Source organism: Monodelphis domestica, chromosome 3 (genome assembly GCF_027887165.1).
Source record: "Monodelphis domestica isolate mMonDom1 chromosome 3, mMonDom1.pri, whole genome shotgun sequence".
Lineage (NCBI taxonomy): Eukaryota > Metazoa > Chordata > Mammalia > Didelphimorphia > Didelphidae > Monodelphis > Monodelphis domestica.
This window is the reverse complement of record NC_077229.1, coordinates 364152564-364168247: the sequence shown is the minus strand read 5'-3', so window position 1 is coordinate 364168247 and position 15684 is coordinate 364152564.

Sequence of the window (15684 nt, the reverse complement as noted above, 5' to 3'; positions counted from 1 at the left end):
TCCCAAATAGGACACAATGGGAATATGGTGATCCTAAGACATCATATACCTTTCACTCCTCAAGAAATTAGAGAACTGAAATATAATTTACCTTGTAAACCTCTGGTGGTGACCAAGAAAATGGCTGATATTTTGTATCAATATGACCCATCCTATAAGGATGTTGAGAATTTTCTCAATGCTTTTCTAACAGAATGTGAGAAAAATAAGATCATCTCTTGTGTTAACAAGGTTCTGGGGTGTGGCACAGCACACTAGCCAGCTTAGGCTCCTACATGGGATTATAACAGTCCTGAGAACCAGTTGCAATTAAATTGTTGTAGCGAGGCCATTATAACAGCTATGCGAGAATCCTCTGAGGATATGGAAGCATGGTCAAAATTTGAAAGCCTTAGATAATCAGATGATAAGACACCCTCACAATTCATGGATAAGCTCATTGAGCTTGTGGAATGGTACCTAGACCTTGATATTTCTGAAGCCAAAGATATTAAGCAAATAAAGAGACATTTTGTCAACAACTCTTGCAGGGTGGTCTACAATTATTTTAAAATGCATTGCCCATGGTGGCCTTAGATGGACCTTGAAGAGTTGACACTGTTGCTTATGTCTTTAAAGGCCAAAAAGAAAAGCCAGGAAGAGGCTAATAATATAGAAACCTTGAAAAAAGAAATCAAATCTTTAAAGGATAGGTTTGATAAACAAGACAAAGTGTGTGATGCTCAACCATTGGCACTAGTCCCTCTCCAAGAATCTAACGATCAGTCCCCTATCTGCCACTTCTGTCAGAGGAAGGTCCATGTAATTACAGAAGGTAGGAATTTATTCCATCCAGTAAAAACAATATTCACTGGAAAAATATCCAAAAAATTATCAAAATATCAATTTTAATGGTAATTTCAGTAATCATAATTTTAGGACTGATAATAATAATTCTAGAGACATAAACCAGGCACCTGACAACTCATACCAAATGTATATGCCAGCAGTATATTTTGAGTGGAGTATGCCCCTGAACAACCCAGGGTGCCACTGCCCCTCATGGAGGAGCCCAAGGAAATAACCAAAGATTATGTGGTTGGGGTGGGTTTGGGGCACAGGAATCAGAGGACACAACCTTTAATTTTCCAGACCCTGACATCTTACTGCCTGTTGTCCCTATCCACTGCCCCACCCCATACTAATGAGCCCCACATAACATTAAAGTTTGTTAACACCTACAATACTTGCCTTTTGGACACTGGAGCTTCCTGGTCTATATTGAACAGTACATCTGATTTGGATTTCAGTGCCATTGGCTCAATTAATGTTCTGGGGGTATCAGGGACACCCCTAAAGGTTCCCAAACTTCCCCCTAGAATAGTGTCCATAGGACCCCTTAGTGTGGAACACTCTTTCCTCTTAATGCCTACCTCCCCTATAAAGTTTTTGGGGAGAGACCCTTTATGTAAGCTTAGGGTCACAATAACTTGTTCTCCAGATGCCTCTATGACACTGGAATTGCCTGAGGAATCCTTAACTTTACTCCCTGTACTTCTTTCAGATGCTTATGAAAAGAAACAGACTGTTTTTGAGATTCCAAATGATATAACTGAGTCTCTCTGGGCCAAATCATCTTCTGATGTTGGCCTAATTAAATTGGTTGTCTCTGTTCAAATCAAAAAAACATCTAGCCCACCTTCTTCCATTCCTCTATACCCTCTTTCAAAGGAGGCAATTGATGGCATTAAACCTGAAATAAATTTATTGATTGACCAAGGCATCATAATTACTTCTAAATCTGAATATAATATACCTATCCTGCCTGTTAAAAAGCCAAACTGGGGCCCAATTGCAAGCATCTCTATCAATTTGTCCAGAATCTGAGAGCTGTGAACAATCACATTATAAAGAGACACCCTGTAATTTCTAATATAAATATTATTATTTCTTCTATTCCTGGCATAGCTACATACTTTACAGTAGTAGACTTGTGCTCAGCTTTCTTTTCTATACCCATACATGAGAATTCTAGGCATATCTTTTCTTACACCTGGAAAACTCCTAGAGGACCTGGATTTATTTGTCCCAAAAGTTTGTGGATAGCTCCACACTGTTCACACAATTCTTAACTGCTGATACAGATGCCATAAAATTTAAATACGGAAGTTTAATTCAGTATATGGATGATTTGTTCTTGACCTCACCAAACACTGAAGCATGCCAAGAGGATAGAAAGTACCTTCTTTGAGCTACATAAGAGAGGACATGAAGTTTCCAAAGACAAAGTTTAGTGATGTCTCATCAAAGTACAATATTTAGGCTTTGTTTTTGACTGCTGGTTCCCATTCAATTTCTCCCAAGCATATTGAAAATATCCAAAAGTTAAGTGTACCTACCACTAAAAAGCAATTGAGGATGATTCTTAGAGCAACAGGATTCTGTTGGCAGTTGATCCCTTGCTATGGGGAAATCACTAAGCCCTTTGTAGCACTCACATAAAACTTAGTACCTGAACCACTTAAACTAGAAACAGAATACCTAACAGCTCTTTCAAATTCAAAACACGCTATCCTGTCTGCCCCTGCTCTAGGCATTCCAAATTATGATGAAACATTTACCTTATATGTCCATGAACAAAAAGGGATAGTGTAAAAATTTTAATTCTATCTTATTATAGTAAAATTTATATTTTAGAGGTTTATTAAATGATCATTAGAAATCAAGGAAGAGTATACAAAATAAAAAAGACCATTTACCCATGGTTGGATAGCCATTTTCTAATTTTCCCACCTAACCACCATCACTGCTGATTCTACGTCATGCCCAAGAGAGGATGTGGGAGGAGTTACCACCAGTTAAATACCAATAAAATGATTCTGCCAACATGAAGACTCAGGAGAGATTATAGGGAATTTTGGGAAATACTAAGGGAATGAAGTCAAAGGTCTAAAATCTCAATTTATAAAGTAGTTTCAGGTGTTCTAACTCAAATTTTACAACCTGCTCAATGCCCGGTGGCCTATTATTCAGTCCAGTTTGACCCAGTAGCTGACAGAACACCACCATGCCTTAGAGGAATATCTGCCAAAGCTTTATTGATAAAAAAAATCTGCCTATTTGGTATTGGGATGCCCTCTGGCCATAATGTACCCACATGAGGTTGAGGCATTGTTATTAAGACCTAGGACAGAGCCATTTACTGACCAAAGGATTACTAAGTATGAGATAACCCTATTGAATAATAAATATATCACACTAAAATGCTGTGGATTTCCTAATCCTGCAACCTTGTTCCCTGATTTACCAATATCTGAAGAAACTTTACACAATAATACATCTTTAGTGTCCATTGTTGATAAACCTTGTAATGATTTACTGGACATCCCTTTGGATAATTTAGATTTAATATTATTTACAGATGGTTCTTCATTTATGAGGGATAGTGTGTGCTATACAGGAGCTGCAGGAGTTACCAAATTTGATACTCTCTGGTTAGCTTCCTTACCCTCAAATGTAAGCACACAGGTTTCAGAACTCACAGATTTGAAACATTTCTGTATCATTGCAAAGAAAAAAAGAATCACAATTTACATAAACTTCCATTACACCTGTAGCATATGTCATGCCATTAGCATGCTATGGCTTCAGAGAGGATTCTTAACATCAGCTGGAAAATGTATTGCCAATGCAAACCTTACTACTAAATTTCTTTCTGCCATCCAGCTCCCCGAAGCCATAGCTGTCATTGCTCTGCACATACAGGTGGCACTGATCCTGTCTCCAGGAGATATAGCCAAGCAGATATGACAGCCAAATTAGCAGCCTTAGAAGGCCCTGAATTAACTATGCCACCAACAATTACTGATGATTTGGATCTATCCTTTTCTTATAATGACAAAGAAGTGGAAAATGGAAGCAAAAATTTAAAGCAAAATAGATTAATGGAGTATTGGTATCATCAGAAGACAAACTCCTCCTCCCTAGGGCTTTCTATAATCAGATTTGTCACTCCATTCATAAACATGGTCATTTTGGTACCCGAGGCATTATAGACTCTGTTAAAAGATAATGGATAGCACCTTATAACTACACTTGCCTCCAAAGTATGTATAGCTTTATCCTACCTGTCAGGCCTTTAATCAACACGTCTTTTGAGGTAAAGCCTTTGGTGTACGTCTTCTCACTTTTATACTGTTTGAGAACCTACAAATTGACTTTATCTCTAGACCAAAAGCTGGGCAGTATAAATTTTGTCTGATCATAGTTTATCAACTGACCAGGTGGCCTGGAGCATTTCCTACTGCTCATGCCACAGTGTCTTTTGTTGCTAAAATCCTTTTGAAAGAAATTATTCCTCATTTTGGCCTCCCCGCACATATTGATTCAGATAAAGGAACTCATTTTACTGATTTGGTCTTATCTCAAATGTATTCATGTTTGGGAATAACCCCTAAATTTCATACACCATATCATCCCCAGAGCTCAAGCCAAGTTGAATGAATAAATAAATAATTTAAAATCATGATTGGCAAATTGTGCAAGGAGACTTATTTGAAGTGGCCTGAAATTCTACCTCTGGCCCAATTTTATCTCAGAAGCAGACCCAGAGGTGATTTGCACATCTCACCTTCTGAGATGCTATTTGGACACCCACCTATTCAGGCACAACCCTTTACTCCTGCCTATACCTCACTGCTAGGAGGGGATACAACTATTGCTACATATATCAGACAATTACAAACAAAATTGTGAGAACTCCATGACTGTGGAGCTGCTGTTCAGGCAGGCCCAATAATTTTCTTGCTTCATGATTTAAACCCAGGTGATAGTGTGTACATAAAGAATTTCAAATGTACTGGGTCAACAGAACCTTCTTATGATGGACCATTCCAGGTCCTACTAACTACACCAACAGTCATAAATATAGGAGAAAGTGACTCTTGGATTCATTGTAGCCATGTAAAATGCGTATCTTCTGTTGATGTTGAATAATTGCTTGCACTGATTGTATTTTAACTATTGATGATGATAAGACTTATTTATTGCTTGACTTGTACTATTTTGTTTCACTTTATTTGGTTGATCCTTTCCTCGTATTTGCACAAATTGCCTTGTAGGGCAACATATATACTACTTCATAGAAGAAAATCTGTACTAGTGACCTGTATTGACCTGATGTGCCTTTTGTAACATTTTGTGATTTTATAATTTTTTTTTGTATTTCCTTGAATGTATTACTGCTTTATCTACCTCACATTGTTTTATCTACCTCATTTGCACTCACACTGCTGATCATGGTAAGGCAAAGAGGAAATGAATCTTATTTCTTTTAAAAAAACTAGTCTCTATACTTTACCTCTGTAATTGTGAAATATATACATTTTAATATTTTGTTTTCTTCCTACATGTGTCATACAGTATTTGATTTGCTTTCTTCTTTTCTCATTTTTTGTCTTTGAAACATGTCACTAGTATTGAAAAGGTTTTTTTTTTTTTAAATTTTTACTTTTTCAATAGAATAAGCTAAGATGTCCATTTACCTAACATATGATAGCATGCCCAATAACCTTTGGACTATAGCAACCTGCCACTAGTTATTTAACTATTATGAGACTTTTTCTTGATAACTGTATCTAACCTAAGGAGAAACAGACCACAAAGGAGCTCAAAAATTGACCTGCAAAATGCCAAACGAGCACAAAAATGTAAAAGAAACAAAAACAACCCTACGGGGATTGATGACATTCTGCACAAAAAACAAAATGACTTGATCACGTGTGAGACTAAGCATTATGGCTTTTTAACATGTGTTAAATGCAGGACTTTCTTGTACCACACTCTATATCAAGCATATAACATCAATTGCTCTGGCTCCATTATCCTGCAAAAGAGAAGAAAAGGGTTGAATCAGGGAATTCTATTTCCCATTTGTCTAGAGATCAAGTCTCTTTTTCTATTTTCTCTCATGAACTTACTTAAAAACTTACTGCAGTCCAGACTGCTAAATTGGGTTAGTGAGTAATTGTTGTTGCATGCTTATGGGACATGGATTGCTATATGAACTTGTGAATTTTTTTTCCCTTTTTTCCTTCTTCCCAGAATTTTTTTTCAAGTTTTCTTTTTATATTCTATATTTCACTCAGGGATTATGTTTAACATTCCTTTGAATCTTTTGATGGTTTTGATAAGTGATTCATATGTATTATGACTTCATCATGTATCCCTGTGTAATTCCTACATGTATCCCTGTATCCTCCTCAGGTGGAATATATTCTTTTCTTCAGGGTGTTATATATTATTGTTGTGAACTTTAACATGAATTTGAGCCTAATTTAGAACAAGAGACTACCTCCCAGAATCTAGAAGGTGCCGCGAAGATGCCAGCAGAGACCTCACACTGAACCAGGAGATCCAGAATGAATTTTGAGATATCACAAATTTGAACTTTGGGGGGATTGAAATGTTTTTGTTTTGAAAGCCAAGGGTGGCTCCCCCTAATTGACTTTTGTCAATGAATCTCTTTTTGGTTTTGTTCCTTTCCTTTTTATTTTTCTCTTATCCCCAATTTATTGTAATTTCCCTTTCAAAACTGTAATATTTGTATAGACCTCTAGTTCAACTTAAGTTAGTTATGTTTTCATGATCCATTGGGGAGACCAGTCTTCCAAAGGATCACAGGGAAATTGTATTGATTTAGAATCTTGAACCCTAGAGACTACATTTCCCATAATCCCCTTTTCCTTTACCTGTTGTGCGTCATTGGTTAATTTGCTATTAAGTTTCAACTTCCTTCAAGCTGATGCTCTCCTGTAAGCTATCTCTCTGACTTGCTTCAGTGTGGAGGAAGGGAGCATTTTTTTTTCCATTTCTCTGTTTTTTTAAATTCCTCTTTGCTCTAAGTGGACTTTAATAAATAGTACTGAATTAATACTTGTAGTATTGAATATTAATTTTAATCTTTACAGAACACAACTAAAAGACACTTTCACACAATTAAAACTAGATCTAAATAATTGGAAAAACTCTAAATGCTCCTGGGTAGGATAAGAAAATATAATAAAAATGACAATCCTACCCTAATTTATGTGCTTATTCAGTTCCATACATATCAAACTACCAAAAACCATTTTTATAAAATTAGAAAAAAATACAACAAAGTTCATCTGGAATAACAAAATATCAAAGGAAATAATGAAAAAAATGAAGGATGGGGGCCTAGCAGTACCACATCTTAAACTATACTATAAAACTGTGGTCATCAAAACAATATGGTAATGGCTAAGAGACAGAAGGATGGATCTTTGGAACAGACTAGGGGTAAATGACTTCAGCAAGCTAGTATTCAATAAACTCCCAATTCCCAGCTTTTGACTGAGAACTCACTATTTAACAAAAACTGCTGGAAAAATGGGGCAACAGTATGGGAGAGATTAGGTTTCGTCCAACATCTTATATCATATACCAAAATCAATTCCAAATGGGAAAATTACTTAAACATAAAAAGTGTAACCGGGAATGTGGCAAAATTGAGACACTAATGCATCGCTGGTGGAGTTGTGAATTGATCCAACCATTATGGATAGCAATTTGGAACTATGCACAAAGGGCTCTAAAAGATTATCTGCCCTTTGATCCAGTCATACAATTTGTGGGTTTGTACCCCAAAGAGAAAATAAGGAAAAATACTTGTGCAAAAATATTTAGAGTCTTGCTCTTTGTGGTAGCAAAAAAATTGAAAATAAGGGGGTGTTCTTTAATTGGGGGAATGGCTGAACTAGTTGTGGTATCTGTTCTTGTTGGAATACTAGTGTGCTAAAAGGAATAATGAACTGGAGCAATTCCATGTGAACTAGAAAGACCCCCAGAAATTGATACAGAGTGAAAGAAGCAGAACCAGGAGAACATTGTACATAGGGACTGATATATTGTGGCACAATCAAATGTAATGAACTTCTCTACTAGCAGAAATGCAATGATCCAGGACAATTCAGAGGAACTTATGAGAAAGAACACTATCCACATTCAGAGAAAGAACTTTGGGAGTAGAAATGCAAAAGAAAAAACACATGAATGATTGCATAGTTTAATGGGGATATGAGTGGGGATATGGACTTAAGTGATCATCCTATTGCAATTATTGATAGTATGGAAATAGGGTTTGATAAATGACACATGTAAAACCCAGTGGAATTGCTCATTGACTATGGGAAGGGGGAAGGAGTAGGGGAGGGAAAGAACATGAGTCATGTAACCATGGAAAAATATTCTAAATTAATTAAATAAAAATTTTAAAATGAGATAATAATTTTTAAAAAAATATATTTTTATAGTATACAGTCAAAAACTATGTAGTATATAAATAGAAAGGAACTTAAAGTAATATAATCTATACTCTACTTTTTGGTTTTAAAGATGAGAGTGATAAATGGATTTTGCAAAACCATATAACTAGTTTAAAAAGCCTGAGCTACAATCATATCTCCAAACTTCTAATTTAGCATTATTTCTATCATGTTAAATTATTGTGGACATTTATTCCATTTATAGGTTATTGGCAATATAGCATAACACCTCCAATATGTCATATCAATTTCCCTTTAAAATATTAAGGAAACATATATATATACATATTACATATATATATTATATCTTGTAATATAGCTTATACTTTATATTGGGAATAATCTCAGCCTATTTTCATGAGTTTCAAGTTCAGGTTTACATGGAAAATCAGATCAATGTTCCTTCTTTTCTCTTCTATATCTATTTGAGGAGTTCCTATCAAGGAAAATCAAACATATGTGCTCCTAGTGTCAGCTCATCTCTTTCATGTCTCAGGAACGAAAGATATTATAAACATCTTTAGTAAAGAGGAAGGAATAGAAAAATATAAAGATGTTAGATTTTATAAACATAATATCATTTATAATACTATTCCTATGTATTGTCCATGGGGAATTCAGAAAATAATAAAACCAATTAACATTCAAATGAATATTTAAAGGAACAACTGAACTAGATGAATGCCACTGGCAAAAACCAGCTTTATAACATTATCTGTTATAAAAGAGAAAAAGCTTTAAAACAAGAACAAAATCTTGCTTTTTCACAGAGCATATTTACCAAATTTCAGAATATGAAATATTCCATTGGTTAGGTGACTTAATACAATTACTTTTGAAAGAGCTGGCCTACTACTTATCACTTCGGTTTTCAAAATATCAATATAAAAATCAGAAAAATGACATTCTGTTGATTATTTCACATTTTATTAAGTTTAAGTTCATCTAGAATATTTGATTTTTGAAACCTGGCAACTCCGTAAAGCAGAGAGTACCTATGTGGGGGGAACAGTAATAAACCAGAATTTTATGAAATTAATCAATAAACCAAAATGCATTTGATGTATACTCTGTTTCAGGCATTGTACAAGACACTAGGGACACAAATACAATTAAAGTGTTACAATTGCTACTATCAAGGAGCTTAAATTTTAGTATCCTATTTAAATACTTATATAAGTATAAATATTTTTCAGTGCCCTCAAGACTGTCTATGGGCCATTAAAACCCACCACCACTCCCTTGCTATCCTCTGGCAGTGACACTCTCATAAAAGATAAAAAAGGCATAAGTAACAGGTGGAAAGAATACTTCAGTCAGCTTCTCAACCAACCTTCTTCAGTCGACCAAAGGGCCCTCAACCAGATCCCCCCAAACCACATCATCGAACAACTTGACGTCCCTCCTTCAATAGAGAAGTCCAAAACGCCATTAAACAAATGAGTACAGGCAAGGCACCCAGTAAAGATGGGATCCCAACCGAGGTGTACAAGGTCTTAAATGAAAAGGCACTTCAGGCATTCCATATAGTGCTGACCAGCATATGGGAAGAAGAAGATATGCCCCCATAACTCCAAGATGCCTCCATCCTAACGCTGTACAAGAACAAAGGCATATGAGCAGCCTGTGACAACTACAGAGGCATCTCACTACACTGCTGGAAAGATCCTTGCCTGTGTTATACTCAACAAATTCCTGTCATCTCTTTCAGAGCAGAACCTGCCTGAATCACAATGTGGCTTCCGACCAGATCGCAGCACCATCAACATGGTCTTCACGTTGAGGCAAATGCAGGAAAAATGCCTTGAGCAGAACCTGAGTCTCTACATTGTTTTCATAGACCTGACAAAGGCATTCGACACAGTGAACAGGGACGCATTGTGGGTGATCCTTAGCAAGCTCAGTTGCCCCGCAAAATTCGTCAAACTGATCCAGCTCTTTCATGTCGACTTGACAGGGGAAGTCCTATCTGGTGGAGAGACTTCCAATCACTTCAACATCTCTGATGGAGTGAAACAAGGCTGTGTCCTCTCTCCAGTACTATTCAACCTATACTTCACCCAAGTATTACAACATGCTGTGATGGATCTAGACCTGGGCGTCTACATCAAATACCGATTGGATGACTCACTATTCGACCTTCGCTGCCTGACTGCAAAAACAAAGACAACAGAGACTCATCCTGGAAGCTCTCTTCGCAGATGACCGTGCTGTCATGGCCCACAAAGAAAATCATCTTCAAACCATTGTGGACAGGTTCTCTACCGCAACAAAACTGTTTGTTCTGACTATCAGCCACAACAAAACAGAGGTGCTGTTACAACCTGCAACAGGGAGGCCAACTAACCAACTGTGCATTATAATCGTCACCATACAGCTTTCCAACATCAACACTTTCAAGTACCTGGGCAGCACCATTGACAACGACAGGTCCCTAGACCACGAGATTAATGCCAGGATCCAAAAGGCCAGCCAGGCACTCGGGCGGCTGAGCTGCAAAGTCTTCCAACACAGTAGTGTAAGCACTGCAACAAAGCTCAAAGTGTATAACGCAGTGGTCCTCAGCTTGCTCCTGTATGGTTGCAAGACATGGACACTGTACTGGAAGCACATGAAACAGCTGGAACAACTCCACCAACGTTCTCTCCGATCAATCATGAGGATCCGATGGCAGGACCGAATCACCAACCAGGAAGTCCTGGACAGAGCCAACTCCACCAGCATCGAAGCCATGATCCTCAAAACCCAGCTACGATGGTCTTGACACATCATCGGCATGGACCCACAGTTAATACCAAGACAGGTATTCTGGTGAACTCTCAGCTGGCCTCAGGAAAAAAGGCCGACCAAAGAAAAGATACAAGGATCAGCTAAAGTCAAACTTGAAGTGGGCAGGCACCAAAGTAACTAGAACTGGCTGCCTCTGTCAGAAGCAGCTGGTGTACCCACATTAACCATGCCGCCACCACCTTTGAAGATGAGCGACGTCAACGTCTTGCCACTGCGTGTGAACTTTGACACTAGGCCACAACCGCACCTTCCGTAACAACTGGTGTTCCATGCCCCATGTGCCACAAACTTTTCGCCTTAGTCTTTGGACTTCAAAGCCATATGAGCATATACCATAGATTAAAACGCACAAAGACAATTGTCATTCTCGATCACCAAGAGACTACTACTAATAATCTGAGTATATAGTATCTAACAGAGTAATTTGAGAACATATACTACCTAAAGGTGTGCTTTACATTTTTTATATTTTCAGCATTGCAAGTGTATATTAGGTGTTTTTCAGTAAATTCAATTTGAAATAACCCTACCAAATTATAACAACCAACATATATAAATAACAAGCAAACTAAACTACATATATGGATATGCAATTCTTCTTTTCAAGAACTAACAGTAGTTCCCTAAGTAAATGACAAATACTTTAGTCTGGCATTTAAGGTTCTCCAAGATACCTTTCCAGCTTCATTTCACTTGACTATCTTTTTGTATTCTGTGTTCTAGATGAAATAGACAACTTGCAATTCCCCTAGAAACAGTGCTTTATTTCTAGTCTTCATACAGTTGAGATACAATCCTTCTTTAAATCTAGGTATTTTAGTCCCTAGTTCCTTTAAGTCTCATCTCAGGTGCTCTCTCTTCTGTGAAATCTTCCTTAATAGCTTACTTATTTACAAATATTTGTGGATCTGTGACTTTTACTAGTGTAGTGACTACTCCCTCTACTGATGGAGATCAATAACTACTTTGCAGTTGAGAAATTTAATTGACTATGAAATTGAAAAGTTATTTTTCCAGGATCCCACTGGCCAGTATGTGGTAGGAAAAGTCAGAGGCAAGAATACCTTAGTCTTCTTTATCCTTGAGATGGTGTCTCCAACAAAGGAATATTGACTTTAAAATAAAGTCACATGAGGAAATTTGTGATATATGAAACACAAAACATTGTACCTTCTAGTTGGAAGTCTCTTTTTATAGGATATTGCGTTCCATCTCTGTGCCTTTGTTATTGCCTATATCCACTTCATTGACTTGTCTTCTTCCAATTTCCAATCAGTCACTATAATAAGCATCTATCTTTATTTTTACCTGAAACTATTGTAATACAAGATATGAGAGGGATAAAAAAAAAACATTATGGAAAATTAGAGGAGGCAGAGAACTCTCCTGCACTGAGAGAGGTGATAGGAAATCAAGAACAGCTGTATGAAGATATTTGATTTTAACCTTGAAGTCAAGGAGGATTTCAATAAATAAAGATGGATGTTTATTGAGTGACTGATTGGATGTACAGTGAGTTTAATTCAACCCTACTATTAACATTTATATTCTTATGGTTATAGTTCTCAGAACACGAGTACCTAATTTTTTTTTATGAAAAAAGAATCTTGTAAATAAAAAGGAATGAATGAATATTGTCTCTTAAGCACAACCTCCTGCTTAATATTAACTTTAACATTAACTAAGAAAATTTTCCGAAAGCTCTGGTATAACTTATTTACTGGTATAACATAAATAATCTGGTATAACAGATTATTTACTGCTTTGAGGAGAGTGGGAGGGAAGGAGGGAGAGAATCTGAATTGCAAAATGTCAGCAAACAATCATAAATAATTCTTTCTATATGTAATTGAAAAAAATATTTCACCATTATTTCATCAGAGATATTTTGATTTTGACATTCACTCATACTAATATATTTGAGAACATTTTCATATTATTCTCAAATTAAATAAACAATTTGCTTCAGTGACTTTTATACTAAGCCAAGAAGTGTTTTTGTTTGTTGTATTTTTAATTCAGTCACATCACCTAAATCTTTACCTGTGTGATGAGCTCTATAAATACCCTGCTTAAGTTTTCCTATAAGTCTTAGTTCAGACAAGTTGAGATCTTCCTTTTATAGTCCATTGCTGCAGCCATTTGACACTATGTAAGTAAGAATAATGATTTCTTACAAATTGTATGATGTATAAAATGAATAGGACTGCATACTGGAAACTAGAAGTAAAGCTTTAAAATAAAACTTTTTATCAAGAATGTGTTCTGATGATCCCTTTAGGACAAAATTGAATATACAAATAGGGCAAAAGCAGTAGTGATGGCGGTGGTAATAGTGGCAGTGATGGAGGTGTGTGTATGTTTCTGGGGGGAGTGTCTTGCATTTCATCCAATCCATTTGATTTGCAAACTTTTATTTTTGTTCTCATAATTCACTGGAGTTGATCATATGCAAACTATAGTATACACAATTCTATTCTCAATGTGATACTCTTCACCTACCTTCCCCTAAAACTGAATGTATCTCATGACAAATGTCCAAGTTATTATTGTTTAAGTATTTGCTTTGGGGAATGTTTTACAGTTTATAACATTTCCTCCTTTGGGTTACAGAATACCCAATATTGGGATATGGTACACTAGATGCAATTACCTATTTAAAATCTCTTTAGTAGGGAAGTTGACATCCATAGGACAGCAAATTTCTGTAGATTTGTGATATTTGTGATTCAAGTAGAAAGAAGAAAAGCAAATGGTCAAAGATCCTGCCTTTGAATGAGATTAAAATAGCCTGTCAGCTACCTAAATTATTCTCAGGTATTTCAGCACATCTCTAGATAAAAAAAAAAATGATTATGGTTCAGAGTTTGCTGTAGATAGGATCATTTGTCAAACTATAACCAAACTTTTTCAATTTACATTAGTAAAGTTATGAAGCTGAACGGAAGCAGCCATTTGCACTAATCTATTAGTTTAAAAAAATCTAGAAGGATAGTGAGCCTTCCCCTCTTTCTGAAACTGTAAGCATATGTGTATATTCTAGAATGCATTTTAAGCATCATTAATACTGATCCAGGATGGTACAGCACTCATCTTTCTTGAGTATCGGTTTCATTGATGCAGTCTGTCTGAACAAACTTCCTTACTTCAGACTGTTCATCTGTCTTGTAGAAATAGCTCAGGATGTTCATTCATCATTTGAATGATGTGTGGTAAAAGCTCCGCTTTTCTTTTTCTTTTTTTTCCCCTCCTATGGAACTAGTGTATTTTCACAGTCTGTGCTTTCTAAGCCCATTAATAGTAATGATGTTATATGCTTCATTCAAGTCCTTTCCATGGACTGCTGCTCACATCTGAGGAAGCAATAAAAAGCAGTAGGTAGTATATGGAAATAGAGGTAGCTCCCTCTCCTACTCCCACCCCCTCCAAAATAACCTCCAAACAATCTGAGGTAGTCACTAACCATTCTGTATTTTTTCCAACAAACAACATAATAGGAGGGTAGAGGGATGGGGGCTCTGGTGGTGGTGTTAAAGTGCAAAGCCAAAGAAACCTTGGGAAAAGAAAACCAAAGGAGTCCTTTTCCTATTTCAGCTTGTACTATGCAACAACTTACTTTTCTCTTCTGTGGCATAAAACTCCTGGCAGGTGGAGGATTATTTACAGTGATGGAATACTCCATAGTAGATTAACACAATGTCCTCTGTTGGGAGTTTCATTGGAAGACCTCCCGGATTTTTTCACTAATGCTGAGTGCAGGTGTTGAACAGTATATGTATAAACAGATTTAGCTTAGCTGGAAGCATGAGACCTAGAGCTAAAATATGTTTTGATGCCCAAATGTTATGTAAAATCCAAAGAAATATTATATAAATGAAAATAATCTATACTTTGAAATATTTGAAATTAGACATAGAAAAGCCTCAGGGATCAATAATATTTCACTGGGTCCAGGGATAAACAGAACTTGAAGATATATTTAACATCAATAGCTTGTAAGTCTCCAAATAACTTAGATGAGCATCAGCCTAAAGTCCATAGTATTATGTACCTGGTCTTTAAGATGATACAAATTGGTTCAAAATTATGTAATTTTTTTCAAAAACGAGATTCTGTCTACAGTATACCATTTAAAACAAATTAAAACCATTTAAAAATGCATATTTCCCTATATTTCTATATGTGCTTAAAATAGTGCCTAAACATGAAATATTTTTCAAAATAATTGAATTAAAAATTCTTCAAAAATACAAAAATATTAATTTCTATTATAACTAGATTATATTATATCTTTTAGATTTTCATTACATCTTTCAAAAAATCATGGCTAATTTTGACGTAAGAAGGTAAGATTGAATTGCTTCTAGGAAAACACAAAGCTCTTTTATTAGATACAGATTTCTCCCTAAAACAATGACCCGTCATTTCAAATGCTTATATTTTGCCAGTGTTATTGTTTGACTGTGAAATCATGGAAAAATATAGGATTTTGAGGAATTTCTTAATTTCACAAAGAATCTAAAGTGATGGGCAGGATAAGAGCAGACTGAAACATATAATATATAAAGAA